The sequence below is a fragment of the Vanacampus margaritifer genome, chromosome 5, assembly GCF_051991255.1.
Source record: "Vanacampus margaritifer isolate UIUO_Vmar chromosome 5, RoL_Vmar_1.0, whole genome shotgun sequence".
Taxonomy (NCBI): domain Eukaryota; kingdom Metazoa; phylum Chordata; class Actinopteri; order Syngnathiformes; family Syngnathidae; genus Vanacampus; species Vanacampus margaritifer.
The window spans coordinates 4,213,119-4,234,608 of record NC_135436.1 but is presented as its reverse complement, the minus strand read 5'-3'; the positions used below and the strand labels follow the sequence as shown (position 1 = coordinate 4,234,608).

The following is a 21,490-nucleotide window of genomic DNA, read 5'->3' as shown; positions in this document are numbered from 1 at the left end:
GTAGTTATTGTTTAATTTTCTGTGAAAAAGACACATCTTAATCACTCTAAGCAATTTGATGCACCAATATGTTCATACTTTTTTTCCTATATGTATTTATATGTTTCCCCTATATTATTTATTTGGTTGTTACTAACCTAACTATGAGATTAAAAAAATAATAATTTCCAGTTTAATACGTTTTGTAAAAACTATGTGGACGTACGCCTCAATTGTTATTTACGTCACAACGCATTCAGTGCATAATGGCGTAGAATGTCGGCTGGCTTCTGCCTAGCAATATGAAACGCCTATAAAGAAAGCAAGGTAAGTCTCCGTAGCGTTACTAAAGGGACGATCCAAACTCTTGAATGTGTCTGGTGAATGACGAGAGCTCGGCGTCTGGATAGATTGACTCTTCCGATCGGATGTTGGTTCTTTAAGAACGCTACAAGGCCTTGCTTACCTTTCTTTATCCTGTCTTTATAGGCGTTTCACATTGCTCGCTATTGCCACTATTCTACGTCACTACCCACTGAATGCGTTGCTACATAAATAACAATGGCGGCGTACGTCCAAATAAAGTTTCTACAAAATGTGTTAAACTAGAACTGATTAACCAAATAAATAATATAGAACAAACTTGTCATTAAAATTGGGGTTCCTAATAATGTGCTGCCCCCACCTTAGTCCATGAATCAATTTTTTGTAAGGGCCAGGTGGTCCTAAAGGCCACAAGACTGAAATGTGGGTGGCCGCTCAACGATAGGCTTGACTGGAAACGCAGGACAGCATCCACAGTATACAAGGATACACATTTATTCACTTCCTTCCAAGGTGTGCTCCTTTTAACAGCTGCAATAAACTGCTGCAGATGCTTTAAAGGACCACTCCGGCCATGATGGCCCATTTTCCACTTATAAACTGTATTTTTTCATCAGGAAATTGGCATTGCATTTCCAATTTCATCCATTTGTTTCGGAGAAATTAGTAGATAACTAACTCAGAAAGAAACGCCCAGTTTTAATAGCCATTACAGCCCCGCCCCCCTCCTTCTTCCCATGCAATGGTACACATCACTTCGGGGACCGGACATAATTGTACGTACACAATTGTACGTACACAATCGTTGTAAATGTATATCGCTAATAATGTCCCAAAATTTTGTGGCTATTAGTTACCGGTTTCATACACTAGATGACAACAGAACGTGATAAAACAAGCCAGGAAACAATATTACGATGCTTGCACTTCCTTAAGTGACGTCAACAGGGTGAGATGCGGAAACAGGCAGTTTTCGCCCGAAAATTGGGCAGGCCAAAATGTGTCAAATGTAGTCATGTAAAAACGTGTTAAAGCACTACAGTTTTTTAGGGGGGTGAATTTTAGTGCTGACATCATTTTTACGTAGAGATCTTTCATATAAATGATTCAAGTGTCCCTTAATAGTCTATTGTTTTCAGGGTTTTTTTCTGTTCTGCAGTGAGCTCTGCAAAAGTAGCATAAAAAAAAAGAAAATTTTTTTTTTTTAAGTTTTTGGCCTTTTGGGCTCCTTGTTTGTCCGAAACTAGCCGGATATTCGTACAACACAAGTATCCGATACAGATATTTGATATTTTCTGAATACAAATATAACACGGATAGAATTCCTTAATATCCGTCTCTTCACTGTTATTGACCAGAGAATCCCACACACAGCCCCGCTTCACAGCAGGCAGAGAGGATCTGTCCCCGTCGTGCTTGTTGCTCGACACAAGTTTGTTGCTTTGACTTCTCCTTATTATTCTTTCGCGCACTCGTATTTAGTTTTGTATACTTGTCAAAGTTACGTGGTGAACTTGTTTTGGAAGATTACGTACATAGGCTGCGCAGTCTGCGCTCTTGACAAGGCATAGCTTCCATGTTTGTAAGCTCTGCACAAGGTTCATCACGCATAGCAATGACGTGATGTCATCTTCAGTCTCAAACGAGGAGTTCGAGTGTCACCTCATTTCCCCATCATATTTCTACCTCTTCCAACCTCGCTACGCTGGCGATATGAGATAAAAATAAAGAGCCTTTTACAATATTTACTTCCGTAAACACTGCCACGTGACGTTGTTTTTTTTGGGGGGGTGGAGGGTTGTTCACATCACTCAATGTGTGCTATTTGCGCATGTGTGTCATATCATGGCCACGTTGCATTTACATTAGAAGTCATATTTGTTTTTGTAATCTGAACGAGTACATAAAAAGATTGTATTTAACAAAAAATCAAAATTGGGCATCATGCTCTGTTGTGTGAACATAGCCTTAGAGTTGTTCCCGTGGACATTTCTGCATCGACCAAGCGGGCCTGTTTGGAGGAGGACCCACTTCCCTGACGGTGTCTTCTTGCAGTGCTTCAACTTATTAAATGGATTCTCACACTATTCTGGTTAACATTGTTTTGGCACCACATACAGTATTCATAAATCACACGTGTCGTGACACATTATGAGAGTGGCATTTCAGCAGCCATTCAGCATTTTTATACTCAGGACATAATTGGTTTGGTGACGTTCAGCAGCAACCAGTTATAACAGTCAAAGAGAAAACCTGAACGGAATTAGTTTGCAATTGCTTATATAAATATTGGCCTAAGCCTCCCATACAGGCATACCCCCCCCCCCCCCGCCCCCACACAAAAAAAAACAGCAGAAGGGGAGTGCCAGAAATAAAGATTATCACTCCTCACCAGAGGGCTATAACAGCAAGCAGTTGTTGTCAATCAATAAGGATCTAGATTTGTGTCTTAATCTCAAACAGGACAGATGAAGTCCACCACCAAAACTATTACAGCAGAAAATTACATCCTTGGCTGTTCATCGGCTGATTAATAAATGCTACAACAACAAACGCAAATCCATTATGTATTTTTATGTACCTGTACTAGCAGCACAAACACCATAACAAGGGTAACAGCAACGCCTTAATATGGTAATGCTTATGAATGATATGAGCAACAGAAAAACTGGGGTATTTTGTAGATATAACAATAAATGTGAAGCCACATTTTTATGTAGCTATATTAGCAGCGCCCTCCTTAAATGTGCCAACATAAGGCACCACAGAACAAATCTAAAGTCCATGAGTAACTCACTCACCATAACGCTAAATTAAAAGCCGCTCGCTGCAGAACATGCATGGGAATCACCTGCCCAGGACCGGTAGTTGGGGACCACTGCTCTAGACTAGCATGAAATACCGGCATTTGTGTAGCCAATATGTGTTTTAAACATCATTACGGCTTAGAATTTATTGGAAGCATAGGAGTCAATGCCAGAGTTACAATTGATGACCGAGAACAAAACACAGCATAGAGCAGGGTTTCCCACACTTTTTCAGCATGCGAGCTACTTGGTATGTTGGTCTGGTCTACCTTCAATAAAAATATATATATACATATATATTTTTTTCTAAATATACTGAGAATTCTACATGTGTACAATATTGTGGTGTATATGTTCCATCAATAGGTGCACTATGAAGAGCAGTATCTAGATGGGGACATAGAGAGAATACGAAGAAATAGAATGACGACGAACGAGTACAGAATCATTGTGGGAATGCGGTTTATGTTGTTTCTAACCGTTATTATTATACTTATTGTGAGGATGCTGGGGACAGGCTGGTTTTGCCCTCCGGTTCGCAGAAGCTGCTCAGCAGTGATGCAGGCCCCCTCACCGCTGGCAATGAACTTTCGCAAAAGAAAGAGCGGAGGTCTAACAGTCTTAAATCCATTAATAGACCGTTCTAATAATACAACATGTAGGCGATTACAATCTACTAAAGTAATAGGGGAATATATATGGATGATTTTGGCCTTGTCGACAGCTGGAGACTTAAAAACCCAAATAAGAAGGAATTTACCTTCTTTTCCGCTGTGCACCGGTCTTTTTCAAGAATTGATTATTTTCTTACAAATAACTCTATTGCTGATAAAACTGTTACAAAAATACATCCTATTATTATTAGCGACCATGCACCAGTCTCCCTTTCCCTACAAGTTGATTATACCTTTAAACCACCACCGACATGGCGTTTTAACATCTCACTGCTAAACGACGCAGAGTTTGACAAAATTATAAGAAAAGAGTGGGCAGACTTTTTGGAAATAAATGACTCTCCAGACCTATCACCATCTCTTCTCTGGGAAGCTGGGAAAGCAGTAATCAGAGGTAAAATTATATCATATTCATCTTATAAAAAGAAACAGGATCAAAAATTTGAAAAAGACTTGGAAGATAAAATTAAACAACTGACGGATGAGTACGCAATAAACCCAAATAACCAAATATGGACTGACTTAAAAAATACAGTTAGACGATATGCTAACTAAAAAGACAGAGTTTATAATACAACAATTGAGATACAACAACTTTGAATATAATAACAAATCAGGTAAATTTCTTGCAAACCAACTTCAACGCAATTGGGAAAAATCTCTTATAACGGCTATTAAAGGGACAACTGGTGAATGCACACAATCACCAGAAGAAATTAATAAAAAAATTTATAACTATTATCGTAACCTATACTCAGAAATTAACAAGCCTAACCCTGAGCATATTGAGGCATTCCTTAGTAGCTTAAATATACCTCAGTTAACTACTGAATATAAAGATATGTTAGATGCGTCACTTACTATAAGCGAGTTGTACAGTGCTCTAGATAGTATGCCTAATGGCAAAGCACCTGGCCCGGATGGTTATCCGGCTATATTTTTTAAGCACTTCTGGTTAATGCTTGCTCCACTATTCTCAAGAGCAGTAACAGAAATCAAAACTAATGGTTACATACACCCACACATGAATACAGCAGCAATTAAACTTTTATTAAAGCCAGAAAAAAACCCCACCCTTCCATCAAGTTACCGTCCGATCTCACTAATTAACACTGATATTAAAATTATCACTAAGGCTTTCACATCTAGACTACAAACAGTAATCTCGACAATCATTCATAGCGACCAAACAGGCTTTATTAAAGATCGTCACTCTACTAATAATATTAGGAGGCTCTTTAACCTTATTAGCATGTCACAGCGGCATGATAAAAAGGCAGTTATTATATCATTGGATGCAGAAAAAGCTTTCGACAAAGTTAACTGTTCCTTCCTCTTTGCTGTTTTAAATAAATTTGGCTTTGGGAAATCATTTATCCACTGGGTATCAGTATTATATGATGCTCCTAAAGCTACAGTTACTACTAATGGGATTATATCTCAGAGTTTTACTCTACAAAGAGGCACAAGACAGGGATGCCCACTGTCCCCTTTATTATTTGCAATATTTATTGAGCCACTTGCATTAGCCATACGCCAGGAAAGAAGGATTCAAGGAATTCACTCTGGGGTAACAGAACATAAAATTTATCTGTATGCCGATGATATTTTACTTTATTTAGAAAAGCCTGCTATTTCGTTAGGGGAAGTATTTAATTTAATAACAAAATTCTCACAGTTATCAGATTATTCTATTAACTGGACAAATTCAACACTTCTACCTATTACAGAAAATTCATGGAACCCTGCAAGCCAGGACCCACACTACTCATTTCCTATAGATAATTTAAAATACTTAGGCATAAAAATCTCACCTAAATTAACTGATTTAATTCATTTAAACTTTTCTCCACTTCTGGATAACATTTATAGTGACTTGGAGCGTTGGAATAATCTTCCTATTTCTCTAATAGGACGAATAGCCACCATAAAAATGAAAGTTTACCCAAAATAAACTATTTTTTCTCAATGATTCCATTTAAACCTACGGCTAACTGGTTCCAGTTGTTGGACTCAGCCGTTACAAAATTTTACTGGAATAAAAAAAAAGCAAAGATTAGTCTATCTACTCTTCAGAAAAGTAAATCCAAAGGTAGTCTAGAGGCACCAAACTTTATGTACTACTATGTAGCTAACCAGCTACAATATATCATTCTATGGACACAACCCAACAGAGATACTAACTGTTTGCTGGAACTAGAACAGAAGGATTGTAATAACCTCAGACTTCTAGATTTACTCTTTATTACAACATCAATTCAGCGACATAATTGTTTTAAAAACCCAATGATTTCCGCCACCCTAACTGCCTGGTGGAAAGCACTAGAAATTTCAAAAGCCCAAGTGGAGCCCTGTGGGCTCTCTCCCCTATGGCATAACCCCGACTTTCAACTTAACTCTTTCACTGCCACTGACGTTTAAAGACGTCAAGTAAAAACCTACGCTTCACTGCCAATGACGTCAAAAGACGTCATCCAATGATTTTTTTATTTTTTTTTGAAACGGGTAGAGGAAACCCTTCCGCATGTCTGATGAAAGTTTCAAGTCTGTCTGTTGTGCCTAATGACTATTTTTGGCCCCTAGAGGGCAGCGATGACTCTCTTTTGACAAGATCGGGTGGGCGTCAGTAGAGGCGGAGCTAGAGCGTCGAGCAGGAGATGAGAATGGAAGACAAAGGAAAAATGGCGGCCGGTCGCGAGGAGCTCACACCCGAGACGTTTTTTTCAAAGACCAAAAGCATCGCTGAAAAAGCACATTGTTGACGATGATCATCATAGATGATGAAGATGAGGGTGACTCCGTGGTTGGAAAGCATTGACGCGGCAGTAGAAGACGTTAGATGGAGCTAGATGGAGGAGGGAACGGGCAATGGCGAGCGTTTGCAAGCAGCTCTACACTTACAAGACGAAAGGCATCGACCAACGCTAAAATAGTGCATTGATGACGACGGTGATTATCCTCGATGATGATGAAGGTGAATCCGAGCTTGACGGCGAAATTGGAACCGCTGACGCGGCGGCTATTACGGTGTTGTAACGCGGAGCGCAACCGAGCACGCACAGGCGGACGTTCGATCGGACGACGGAGAGTGCCCCGAGTCCAATGCATATTCATCGGAGGAAGTGTGTACAGTCTGCTACTTGCTTTTTATTCCCCGGAAAAAAAGGCCGTCAAGAAAGTGTAACGTTTGCACGCAAAACGGACCAATGTGAAAGTGAAAGTAAACTGTGTGCGAGTCCTGGCGTCTCCTTGTACGCAGGAGAGCGTTACAAAAAGAAAAACTGTATTTGAAACATCCACATAATTGTAAATAGTACCAAAGTTGCACACATTAGTAAATAGTTTGCGAAATTGTTTTGTCAAATTGTTACACTGTTGAATGGAAATAAACGCATTTTGCAATCAAAAAACACTTTTTCATTGTTGGTGAAAGCGTTTTACAGAAGTAAAGCACTATTTAGGTGTTTGTGGCATCATTCATGGACAAAAAGAAGTGTACAATTCACTAGAGTGCATGAAATAACGTCGTTTCACAAAAAGCTCTTTTTCTCCGTTTTTTGTTTCAAAAGAGAGAATTTCGGTGAAAGTAACCATTTTCTATTGTTGATTACTGAAGAACGGAATAAGGTAGAAACAAACTTTTTTTTTCTGATGAAAGCTGAGAGTCCAATCTTTCATTTGGTAGTATGTGTGTTTCCATAGTCCAAACACAACATTTTCTGTGGACCTTGAAAGATCACTCTAAATGCTTAAATCGGCTGGCAAGTGGGGACAACCCGTTTCTGAAAACGTCTGGCAGTGAAAGAGTCAATTAACAAGCAATCGTTTTATTTAGGTGTGTGGAAGCAGAAAGGAATTACACATCTCCACCATCTCTTCTCAGATAATATGTTTATATCATATACATCCTTGCTCCAAAAATATAAAATAAAAAACTGAATTTTTTTACATTATCAACAAGTTAAAAATATGATAAAGAAACAAATTCCAACACTTCGGGGTACGCTCCAACCGCCTGTTTTAGCTAAAGATATTACCAAGCTTTCTCCGACAACAACAAAAAAACTTTCAAAAATATATAAGTTACTTTCATATACTGATAAAATGTCTTTACCCATCTTGAAATGGGAGACAGACTTGTCTATAGCTCCGGAATCTGACTTTTGGATTCAAGTTTGTGAAAACGCATTTAAAATGACAAACACACAAATTTACAACTCATCCAATATAAAATTATTCATAGAACATACATTACTCAATATATGATGAAGAAAATGTGACTCTCAGACTCCGACATTTGTCTCCAGTGTTAACAAAACACTACATACACTTATTTTCATGCTTTATGGTTATGTACTCCGGCTATGTATTTCTGGACTAAAGTCTTAGAAAAACTTTCCGCTATCTTAGACTTTAGGATACCTTTATCTTCAAACTTGTGTTTGCTAGGTGACCCAACAACAACTGACTTACCACATAAACAATTTCAATCTACACTTGTAGCCCTTACTATCGCAAAAAAAAACAATTCTTGTTAACTGGAAAAATACAAACAAAATGAATATCGACCGACCAATGGTCTAACGTCCTCATAAATCACATTTTAATGGAAAAAATATCTGCCTCAAATAAAAACCAAATATCAAAATTTATAGAAACATGGTCTACGTATATAGAATATTTTAACCTAATTCTGGTTACTCAATTCTGCCTGTTAGCGAGAGCCACCACATCGTGATAACTTACATAGATGTTTCTGTATTTGGCAATTTGTACCTAATGGTTGTGTTTTTATAGTCAGGAAACCAGTTGCTGCCAACAGGATCGAGCAGATTCACCTCCAATGGGTACTAAGGGTTAATATTCGGATTCACTGCATGCCAGGGGGTTAATTCTATAGGTGATGTTCCCCCCTGGCTGGGCGTGGGCGGGTCTGCCCCTCTGTTGGCTGCTGGGTGGCGGCTGCGTCTTGGCCGTTCCCTGGGTCTCTTGGGGGGTGCTGCGTTGCGGGACTCTCCCTGGTGTCCGGGGCGGCGTCGCCCCGGCGCGGTCCGTCGCTCTGGGCCAGGCGACGCGGTTCGGGGCCTGTGGGCCGCCGGGGTGCCCCGTGGTTCCCTTTCCCCTCCCCCTTCCTCCCCCCTTGCTGCCTCTCTCTCTTCGCCTCTCCCCACCCGTCTTCCGCCTCCCTGTCCCTTCTCCCTCGTCACCCTTCCTCCTCCTCTCCCCCTGTAGGAATTATTTTGGAGGATTATTATACATTTGCCGTGTTGAAGTAAATTGCCTCTTGGGAAACACAAGTCAACGTAATAGTGTAGTAATTTCTGTTTATGATTGCTATGTATTGCAAAGGAGTGTTATTGTATTTGGTGAAGTTGCAAGTGGACGACTCAGCTGCCGAGTGGGGACAACTGATAAGAAGACGTGACGCACGTCAACGCCAGGGTCCCTGGACTTGCATGCCGCATTAGAGAGTGTGAAGTGAGATAGGAGTTGTTTTTCTCTTTCTGTCATGTAATCAGATGCCCCGATTAATACATATAAGGGGACTATTTGAATGATGAACCAAGAGAGACTCTGTACCGATCAAACTAAGGCTGCAGTTTTCTCTTCCTCATGAGTAATAAATTTGGAACCAGATGCTTCTTCTCTCTTTATTTGATAAATGTCTACATCTGAACCTGACACCCCCTCTCTCTGCGGTCCTGCCGCTGCCTCCTGCCCTCCTTGTCGTCTCCTTCCCCCGCCCCTTCCCCCTCCCCTCTCCCCTGTCCGCCTTTCTCCCCCTCCCCTGGGCCGGGGGCTCCATCCGTGGCCCGGGTCTCGGCGCACCGGGGGCCGGGAGGGCGGCTGGGTTGGTGTTGCGCCCGCCCTGCTCCGGTGGATTTCCTGGCACCTCGGGCGGGCCCCAGTACGCGGGGGTCCCGGTGGGTGGGGGTTTGGTGGGCCGGTGTGGTTCCTGGCGGGCCTGCAGTGCCCCGTCCTGCTGCGTTGGGTTGGGGGCGCGGGCCGCGTTGGGGTGGGGGGCGCCCCTGCTCCTGGGTTTGCTCTCCGGCCGGTGGCCCCTGCGGGGCCCGGGGGTCGTCCTTTGGCGCTGCCGCGGCCTGGGGGGCCCTGAGGTGTTGCGCTTGCTCTGTCCTGGCGGGGGTCGACGGCTCCCTTCTTTGGTGGAGATTTTCATGCATGCCCGATCCACCACACCAGCATCTATCGAAACTCAGACACAATCTTCCTCAGGTCATTGAATCGGTGGAGGCTGGTGTCTGTGGATCTCACTCTGCTTCATCTGTCCTTCCTTCCTTTCCTCAGTCTCTTCTTTGGTCTCTTGAGGTCTCCCTGATTTGTTGAAATTTAGATGTCTCTGGGCTTGGTGAAGGACTCTGGTTGGTGGCCTGGTGGGTGGTGTCTGGTCGGTGCTGGATTTCACTTTCCTTTCTTTTCTTTGGTTCTTCCTCAGTTTTCCTGACGGCCTCACGACTCTGGCTGGAAGTGTTCAGTTTAGGTGAACGGTATGGGATTTTTTTTCAATAGGTTTAGGTGAACTAATGAATACACACTCACTCGCACCCACGCTCACACACGCACATACACATAATCACCCACATACAAAAAAAATAAAAAATTTAAAAAATAAATAAATAAAAGGAGAGCAATGATGATGACATGTCAAATCGGTAAAATTACCGAATGAACAATACTGAGCTCTCCAGAAAAAGAAAAAAAGAGCGGAGGTCCACCGCCAGCTGAGTGGGGCCTGTCTCGCTGCCAAGCGGCTTCTGACAGTCGGCGGGCTCTGAAGAAGGACTGCCGGGTGCGAAGTGGCAACCGAGTCTGCCGAGCAGACGCTGAGAATAATGTAATTATGCCTGTTGTAATGGCATTTGTATATAAAGGTGGCATTTGGTAGTCACCTATTGAAACTAAAGAGCGCAAAAGCATGTGTCAATATTTCGTCAGGTGCAGACATAAAATACAGTATGCAGACCGAAGCAGAAGCGCTTGGAATCAGGCGAGCCTTGGCCACGCCCACCAAAATCCGCTTGTTTGATGCTGGGCTGACAGTAGACCATCTTGTGGAGCCTGTAATTCTACAAACAAAGTGGAATTTTGTGAAAAATTCTTTTCATACAGTATTAGGGCATCCAGAGGATGGATGATGTCATCACTGCAAAGCTCATGTCAGGGGATCTTTAAATAACTTTTTACCTATTTTAGTGATGTGACATCAAATCTGTATGCAGATAGTTTTTTCCAGTAACAACTGATGATCAACTAAGTCAAAAGCAGCACTGAAATCCCAAAATACTGCTCTCGCTGTTTGTCTGTTGTCAATGCAGGATAGCTACTTCAGTAATTTCTGTATAGTTCTGTTACAATCTAATATTTTTAGAATCGATTAATTTATTTATTATTCAATCGATTAATCGACTAATCAGATTTTTATTTTATTTTGCATTTTTACCCCTGATTGCTGTTTATTAACCAGTCATTGGTTGTTATTTCGTACTTCGTATTTGTATAGTGATTACAAAAAAGAAATCAAACTATTTGCTTTCGCCTCAAACTCAACTCGGATAAATCCGACTTCTGACCATCCTCAAATGCAGCATATATTATGTAATCATGTCAACCCGCGTGACAAGCTGTGCTTCCATTGGACAAAAATGACAAGGGCGGAATGCATAACAAAACCCAGAAATAGTGGAAAACGTGAAATTCTGACGTGCTGCATTACTGATCTGCATATTTGTGGCATTATTAGATGCAAGATATTTTCGAACGTCAAGAGCAGCTCATTCAATGGAGGTTCCGCGACGCTGTTTCTTATCTTGTAACAGCGTCGTTGATTGCGTGCAGTAATCCAAAGGAGACGTTGTGCTCCGTGTGTCCCAACCCACAACATCCTGATAGCAGCGTGGCTAGACAGAATACGGGGGATTATAAATGAGTCAGCACAATATTAGGCTCGATGCTTGGCTACTGTGGCTTGTTAAGCCCAAAAAGGCGCTATTGTCCTGCAGTTGGAGCGGACCAACTGTGGTTTGTATTCAGACTACAAAGCAAACTGAGTGAGTTTGGAAGCGGACAGAGACCACTTCAAAAAGTGGGTCCACTTATTTGGTCCGTACTTAGATTTGTTTGTGTGTATTCAGACCTGCACAAAATTTCCAGATCAGCATGGGAAACAAATTGCGGTCCATTTAAAGAGGACCAAACAGTGCATGTCTGAATACACCCTTAATCTTACATAAACTCGTTTAAAGTATAAGAGTTGTTTACCATAATTTTTCTGTTGCTCTATGGAATTTCTATAATATTGTCTTTTAGAGTATAGATAGTATTCACTGACGTCACGGGATCGCGATTCCGCCTCTCACGTTGGAGCAACTTTCCAGCGGACTAAGCTGTGCTTCTATTGTGTTTACTTTTCACCAAATGTTCTTTTGTCATTCTTTTGTTTTGTTCTAACGTTACTTGTGTAAGCAAGACGTATGCGTAGACTTGTTTGGAATACAAGTATTTGCCGATGTTACTGCCCGCAATGATGGACTACATGGCAACGTATGCTCTGATGTAGGATGGCTCCCAAAACACGGACATCCTTGCGTCTTCTGTACTTTCGGCTTTTATTGGTTGCTATGTACATTATCATTTGTGAATTTGAGGTGAAGAATCTCTGGTTATTTTTAAATCAAGTAGCTAGTTCCCTGACCGCTAGCATGTTACAACAAAAACAACAAGTGCTTAATGTGCCCCAGCCCACCACGGGTAGCACGGACAGTCAAGCAGGGTGATATTCCTCCAAAACGCATGCAGATGTTGCCGTGCGGATATAGGCTCCTTCAGTGGTATCTGACTCCCTGAATAAAATAAAAAGGTTTAAGCCGATTAAGTGTCAAGATGATGATATACCATGAACGCTGTCATATATTTGACTTTTTTGTGCAACGTGTCATGGGATAAAGGGCCCTGTTCGTTTATGACTTATTTCCTGGACTAAATTGTGCTATAAAATGCCCATGGTGTCGTTAAGTATTGACATAATTTAGATAGTGTTCACCAATGTGAAGCGGTTTGTGAAAATCCGGAATACATGAACAAAATGAATAAATCAGTAACTTTTAGTAAACACGAACTCTCCTCAGCATTTGCTTGTGTTGTTTTGCTTGCTGTTTGCCACACCATAGACCTACTGGGTCGATAGGTGGGGGTCGGTGACGTCATGTGAATACTATATACAAAATAACAACAAAACTACAAAATAAACTGGAGACTAAGGTAACTTGCTAGTTTGTTAGAGTTTTACAGCAAATAGTGACATTGTTTGGGCATGCATGGTGACATCAGGTACGTATGACTGGCTGCCCTGTACGTCAATCAAATTTGACAATTTTCATGATGGATGATGATGATGAAGGGCTGACGAATACAACGATAGGCCGTCTTTTTATTATACATTTTGTTTGTGGCGATATAACTCAAAGCCAAAATTTCAACTGCATTTGTGTTGTTGCAGCCTGCCAAACAACAAAACTCGTCAATTCTGCAGGAGGGAGTGTTGTAGTGCAATTCAGGGACATTTTGGACTTGCAGAGGGGCCAGAAGAGGTTACCAGGGTTAAGAATCTTAGCGGTCCAACTAAAGCCTTTTGGAGCGAGTCCGTATTAATCTCTCCTACACCCCCAACAAAATATTAGCTTCAGGTTCAGGCCGATTTACCTCGCCTGATAATGTGCCCAACAGTTCTGCTAAACTATTTATTTATTTGTTTATTTATTTATTTACTTACTTATTTATTGTCAACATACAGTTCATGGAAGCAATTATATTCTCCCGTACTATCTTTATGCTTTGTTCTTGTTCTTCCCTATTGATTACCTAACATCATTTGACTTTTAGGATCTTTTCAGAAAAGGTTTCCAACGATTGCCATGGTTTATGATCATTAAATCATGGTTCCCTGTGAGCATTAATTTATACGAATAAAAAAAACGAGTATAGTGTTTTTAACTTAATCCATCTATTTTCTATTGGTTACATCTTATTCTCACTTGTAAAAAAAAATTGCTCAAAACTAATTACATCACAATGCTGTGTTTGATCTCATCATTCTTTCTTTTTGTCAAAACAAAACAAAAATGTGCTAACAATACAGTACAAATTAGCTTCCCATGGCCGTAATATATGAGCACCAATATTGGATTGCCAAATGGACAGTAATGTGATTCTTTTCACACCTCCAATTGTACTACTCAGCCACACCCTATACGTTAGTGGGGTGAGTTAATACTTTTGGACTATCCTAGATTATCCACCACATAAGAGCCTTAGCTCTGGCTAGGAGTACCAGAGTGCTGTAACCATCCCCTTCAACATTCAAAAATAAAATCAAACACCATAATCTGATTTCAGATGAAAGAGTTGTACAACACGCAAGGGAAATTACAAAATTACAAAAAAAGTAACTATAATGATGCCTTGTCTTGTCTAAAAATTTAATTACATAACTGCATACAGTATGTTTTCCAGTGGTGATTAAAGAAAACTTCCAGTGATTAATTCATATTTCAGTAGCTCACCTAAATTTCAACGCCAGTCAAAAGCATCCAACCCTAACACCTTTATCAAGCTCCAAAACAACTGCTGAATCAATGCCTAGTTCCAGTGCAGTCCACTGGATAGACTTAACCCTAACTTTGTATGAAGGCCTGCTCTAGAAAAGGTGTTTTCAAAAGCTGTAATAGCAGGATTGCCTGTTTGACGAAAACCCTAACCCCACAACATCAAATTCAAAGATCTATTTTATATATTTTTTGAAATAACTAAAATGATTTACAAATAAAAATATTTGACACAATAAACATTGTTTTCATGAGCGCATACCTTGCAAATATTATGGCCTAAATTTCCATTTTAATTTCAGGCTGTAGTTCCAGTTTCCTCCTGTATCTTGTTATCAGTCCACATCTGAAATAGTTTTACTTTCTTTCTTTCTTTTTTCTGGGAGTCTTCCATCTCATCATCTGATACGAAATTCATCCATACAGCCTTCCATCCATTTATCCTCATTAGCTCATTCACTCCCAGCCATCTTCACTGAAGCAACCCCATTCGCTCCCGGCTGTTTTACTGGATGTTGACTGATTTTGCAAGGTCCACAGAATATTCTGTTCTATTGCTATGAAAATATGGATTCTACCAAAAGAAAGATTACGCCCAATTCAGACTGACTGCGGAACGGACAAGGTGCTTTTTCCGTACGGCATCTATACGGACGCAAGAATAGAAAGAATTCAAGTCTGTGTGTCAATTCACACCAGCTGCAGTGCGGTGCAGAACGGATGCAGCGCTGAAGAAGGTTTCCGCAAGCGGTCTATTTTTTTCCGGACGCCGCATGCGGATTTTCATGAAGCTGAATAAATTACATGAGCCGGACAGGAAGTTGAACATCAGCATCAAGGTAGATCCGGTATATTTCAAAATAAAACCGTGTGCGAACTTATTTTTTGGGGGAGGGAAGTTTGCTACATAGCATGACATGAGTCAGACATTTAAGACAAAAAAAAACAAACAGCTCAGAATAAATTAAACATGACAAAATAACACTATTTAAACACAAAACGTACTTACCACTCATGGTAGAAGAGCCATGGTAGAAGTCCCAGAAATAATGTCCAAAAGCATATCAATCTGACAACAGGCAAGTGTGGCTATTGTTTACCAATAGGACTTCAGATACATGATTGTTATTGCGTGAACTCAACTCTCCAGCGTGAATCCTTGTGATCTTGTGGTCTGGCGGGTGCAAATTTCCAGACACAGACAGCTCACGCAACGCACGCGGTGTGAATTGCAAACACACCGCGTCCGTTCCGCAATCAGTGTGTTAGAGTGTCTTATTTCATCAGGAAAAAAAGTATATTTGTATCGGTTTCTGTTTTGCAGCAATCAGCATTAGAAAATAGCTAAGTTTCATAATTATTCACAAACCTGTTGAACACACTAGGAAAAAGTGCTTGTTGCAACATGGCCCTGGCCCTGGCTGATCTCTTAATAGTCTGCTGCCACTTGCTGGCCGTTTTTTGTCATGACTACCATTGTTCTAAGTGACCTCTTCATGTCAGAAGCTGTATCAAAGCCTTCTGTATGCTCTTGCATTAAAAAACAACCAAAAAAACAAATTATAAATGTCGTTTTGGGAGTGCAGGACAAAGTATTACAAAACGTAATTATACGTTTTGGGGTTTGAATGAGTTAGAGTCACGGGTGTGCTGGGCTACCCCAGCTGTCTTCGGGCGAGAGGTTGGATACACCCTTGTTTGGTTGCCAGCCGATCACGGGGCAAAGAAAATGTCATTTAAAAAATAATGAGTTACGGGAACTCTTGACCTCCCGTCTTTTGACTTTAGAGCTTCCACGCTAGTTACATTACTGAATGATAAATTTTTTAGAATCAAAACTGCAACCAATAAAATGTCAATTGAATGTCAAACCCTATCTTTCCATCGTTACGCTAGTATGAAATTATCTTGTTTGTGTGTGTGTGTGTGTGCGCCCAACATGTGTGTGTTTGAGAGGGGGAGAAGCCAACGAGAGTGTTAAGAGGTTTGGCCAGAGCTCTTTGAAGGTCCATTCTATAAAATTCTACAGCCGTAAAATTAATTTCATTGTTGCTTAGTACTCACACTATGTCAGGGCTCAGTTTCACATGATTCTGGGGGGTCCACATGTGTGTGAGCTTGCACACTGACGCTCCCTGGGGGTCATAGCTAATTGGACAAATTTGCACAGCAGGGGTGTAGGCACATGCACAGCATGAGAGTTGATTCATCGCCCTCAGGGCTGACACATAAATATGCACACATATGACACATGTTGATGATTCAAAATGTACATTATATTTAAAAAGCAAAATATTCATTTAGCATTAAAGTGATAAAGGTAATTAATCGCTCTAAATGTAAGATAGAATGCATTTATTTAATCACTGCTAACTGTGACAGCTCTGAATTGCCATAAAATTATAATACTGTAAACTATATTAGGAAAATTGCCCCTCAAGTGAGCCATTTGTTGTTGCTGTTTTCTTAAACATTTCCCCTATATAGTATGTGGTTGGGGGTCATGGTTTTAATGTCTTGTTTTTTTTTTTTTGGGGGGGGGGGTTCTCGCATCGATCAAATAGTAATGACTGCTGAGTCCTTGTTTGAAACTAATTTAACATAAGATTAGAATTCAAGACAGTGTGATCCAGAGAAAACATTCAAATTCAATGATAAGTAAGAATTCTTCCCTCAGTGTGTGTCACATTTTGAGAGATCAAATCTTGCGAACAATCTTGAAGGGAAATGAAGTGGCTTGAGCGAAGTTGACTTGTTTTACTGTTGTCTTCAATCTCGTTTTGTTTATTTCTGGAAACTGAAATGACACATAAGCATAAACTACAACTCTATCACGTTACTCAAATACTATAAGCATACACACAAATAACAATATAAAACAGCTGTGCATAATTTGTAAACAATGTAAATGTTGTCTACTGTAACATCACTGGCATTCACAATGCAAGCAAATAACTAAACGTTTTATGACATGATCAGCCTACAACAGGGGCGTCACTAGGTTTCATGGACAAGGCGGGCTTAGCCCCCAGGAGATGCACAGATGGACAGATTTAAAAGCAATACAATAATGTGTATGAATTTGGCTCAAAGCACAGTAACTGGGGGGGGGACAGAGCATTGTCTGACACGTGGCCGTGAAAGGGGGACTACGATGCAGAGTAGGAATAAAGCCAATCAATGGCTAGAGTTTTATTGTCAACAAAAAATCACCTCTGAAAAACAAGGGGAAAAACAAGGCATTGGCAGAGATAAACAACAAAAGGCGCTCCGATAAGGGAGGTAAAAATGGAAATCAAAAAAACACTCACGTGACAAGGCAAAAGGATCATGAGAACAAGGCTGTGACAAACGCTTCAGTGGACACAAGGGTAACACATCGGCACATGACGGGGGAGACGCAGGCTATTTCAAAGATGGGGTTAACGAGGCACTGGTGGGAACAATCAGGGATGACAGCACACAACGAAGGGCAAGCAACCTGAAACGAGATGCATCAGACTTCGAAATAAAACATGAAATGGCTAGGATAACGAGAACAAAGACAGACAAACCACGGTGTAACATTCTCTGTTGCAGCCTTACCCTTTGGAATTCACTCCAGAACGACAACCACAACGTTATTGACCCCTCTGTTTTCAAAAGCAAACTAAAATCACACCTGCTCCGCACTGCCTTCAACCTGTAATAATCGACATAAATGAAAACAGCACCACTCAACACCACCACTCAGTACCATAAAACTGCAACCTCTCATAATTTTCGCCATCTTACACTTCTCTCTATATCCACACTTGGCTTATGGACTTTTGCTTTTTAAGTTTATCTTTTCCTTGCTTCGTTTGATTATGTACGTTTGTCTTTTCTGTTTGTCTGTCTGCTGACTTTTAAACTCCAAAGAGTTATTTTGAAAAGCTCTTAATAAATCAAATGTATTATTATTATTATTATTATTAAAGCTGTTTGCTCTCAAATACTTCTGAAGTCATAGAGATTACATTTTGGTGCATATATGACTACACTGGTTGAAGAAAAATAGTACTCAATGACTTCTAAAATAAATAATCAAGTAATATTAAAGTGTGCAAAAAAACAACAACAAAACAAAATAAATAGCACTTTGTCTCGATTTACAACACGTTTTCCAAATAAATGAATTACAAAAAAAAAATCAACTTAAAATGTCTAATATGGCCGCTTAGGATTTAGGAACAACTTTTAAGTCCAATATGAGGCAGCTACACTCTTATTTTATGCATGGTTCATGTATAAATTAACAAGGTATTAATGGGTAAAATTTGTATTTCTAAAATCTAAACAGCTATATTTGACATTTAGAGTTGAATGTTTGTTTGTTTTGTTTTGTTTTGATATAAGCAGCATGCTCCGTGTTAAAGGGTTAATAAGCAAAAGTGTTTTATAAAATAAATTAAGACAAAGCTCAATTTTTTCTTAACTCATTGAATGCCAGCCATTTGCAGCGCTGTCATCCGCTCAGTGCCAGCCATTTTACAGGATTTTAACCAATTTTTGACAGCCTACAGAATGTTGTGTTCATAACATCAAACAATTCAGAAAAAAAGGATATTGATGCCAATTTTTTTTTTTATCTAACTTTGAAATTATCCAAGTATCTATGTATAATTTAAAAAAAATTCAAAACTATGAAGACTGAGTTATTTACAAATGCGTGTACATGTGTATAGTCATGTGTGCATGTGTGCATTGTCCTTTGTGCAACATGAACACCACAAAATCAGCATGATGCCATCCAAGGACCATCTCGACGTCTGCTACATGATGTGCACAACCAAAAAAAAAAATTAAAAAATCACCATTCACATATTTACTTTTTGCAATGTGAAGAATTTTTATTTTTTTTTACCTTTCTTTACACTGCAACAGGAGGAGCTTGACTGGTTCTGGTGCTGGATTCACGGCATCCAATTTATCTTTGACCATTTCATTTATTCAGTGGTTTTAGCCAAACTGACCTTTAACTGCCTTTAACTCTTTGACTGCCATGGACGTTAAAAGATGTCAAGTAAAAACCTACGGAGGGCCGCCAATGACGTTAAAAGACGTCATCCAATTTTAATTATTATTTTTTTTGAAACGGGTGGAGGGAAGCCTTGGGCAGCTGTGGTGAAAGTTTCAAGCAGATCTAGTTAGCAAGCGGCTCACGCTCGAGCAGTTTTTTTCAAAGACGAAAAGCATCGACCAACGCTAAAGAGCACATTGATGATGACGATGATCATCATCGATGATGATGATGGTGACTCCAAGGTTGGAAGCATTGACGCGGCAGTAGAAGACGTGAGGCGGAGCTAGATGGCTGAAGAAGCTAACAATGGCGACCGGTTTCAAGCAGCTCATACTTGGGAATTTTTTTCAAAGTGAAGACATTTAACATTTTCAATTTGATGTTTTACTGTTTTTGAATTTACTTATAGGCATATCAATGTGATATAATCATGAGTGTTTAAAAGAATACAGTGGGATGGTGATTTTGTGAACTTTATTTGATCTTTGTACCCTCAAATGCTGTTGGAGGGGCAATGTGCATGATGTTGTCAGAGTTTCTTGACACTTAGGGACTGAAGGTCTGGGGTCAGATTTTGATTACTTCTGTTCCCCCAATCAAGAAGGGGAACTGTATAAAGATGTCTGTTTACCATCAACCTTACACCTTTGTTCAATCTAGGAGATGACATGTCTGCCCTTTGTTCAATCATGAGCCAGGAGGAGGAACCTTTTAGCTTTTTTGTATAAATGTGTCGATGTTCTGTAAATTGTCACACACTTGGGGAATCATCACGTTGCATTCTGATGTGATGTCCTGACTGTGTCTTTAGAGGCCTCTAAATAAATTCTTGCAAGAAAACTTCTTCATCAGATCCTGAATACAATTATTTTGGACACGCAAAGATTACACTTAAAATAGTAATCAAAATATTCCTTCAAAAGACGAAAGGCATCGACCAACGCTAAAGAGCACATTGATGACGATGATGGTGACTCCGAGGTTGACGCTGAAGTTGCAAGCGTTGACGCGGCGGCTATGACGACGTCATAAAGGTTCACCGGCTAGCGATGCTAACACCGGAAAACGTGGAGCACAACCAAGCACGCTCAGGCGGACGCTCAGGCGGACGTTCAATCGGACGACGAAGAGTGCCCCGAGTCCAATGCATATTCATCGGAGGAGTGGGTACAGTCTGCTACTTGCTATTCCCCGGAAAAAAAGGCCGTCAAGAAAGTGTAACGTCTGCACGCGAAAGGAGCCATCGCAAGTGAAACTAATCTGTTGTGCAAATCCTGCTGCGTCTCCTTGTACGCAGGAGAGCGTTACAAAAAGAAAAACTGTATTTGAAACATCCACATAATTGTAAATAGTACCACAGTTGCACACATTTGTAAATAGTTTGTGAAATTGTTTTGTCAAATTGTTACACTGTTGAATGGAAATAAACGTATTTTGCAACTAAAAAACACTTTTTCATTGTTGGTGATAGCGTTTTACAGAAGTAAAGCACAATTTAGGTGTTTGTGGCATCATTCATGGACAAAAAGAAGTGTACAATTCACTAGAGTGCATGAAATAACATAGTTTCACAAAAAGCTCTTTTTCTCCGCTTTTTGTTTCAAAACAGAGCATTTCGGTGAAACTAACCATTTTCTATTGTTGATTACTGAAGAACGCAATAAGGTAGAAACAAACTTTTTTTTCTGATGAAAGATGAGAGTTTAATCTTTCATTTGGTAGTATGTGTGTTTCCATAGTCCAAACACAACATTTTCTGTGGACCTTGAAAAATCAGTCAAAATGCTTAAATCGGCTGGCACTGGCGACATCCCGTTTCTGAAAACGTCTGGCAGTCAAAGAGTTAAATTTTATTTTATTTTTTTATATTTTTTACTTATCGTGCATTGCTATCTATAACTCCACATTTACATAATTCATGATCTGTAACACACAAGGAAATAGATAGTATAGGCATCATATGAAATGGGCTGGTGGACAGTGAAAGCGGTCATCTTGAAATTATGAAATTTAGCATGGGACCAAGTTTGTGCTCACCTCGAC

The 21,490-nt window shown here is 40.2% G+C and overlaps 1 protein-coding gene and 1 long non-coding RNA gene across 2 annotated transcripts in view; one reads left to right on the top strand and one right to left on the bottom strand.

Moving 5' to 3' along the window:
- Positions 1 to 21,490, top strand: part of bcas3 (BCAS3 microtubule associated cell migration factor) — a 403,272-nt gene that overhangs the window by 328,573 nt on the left and 53,209 nt on the right. The window lies entirely within an intron of this gene.
- On the bottom strand, positions 17,225 to 20,826 carry LOC144051711 (uncharacterized). The gene is made up of 3 exons (XR_013294020.1): positions 17,989 to 20,826; positions 17,715 to 17,884; positions 17,225 to 17,618 (listed from the first exon to the last, which is right to left on the bottom strand). It is a non-coding gene; the product is annotated as an uncharacterized LOC144051711 (long non-coding RNA).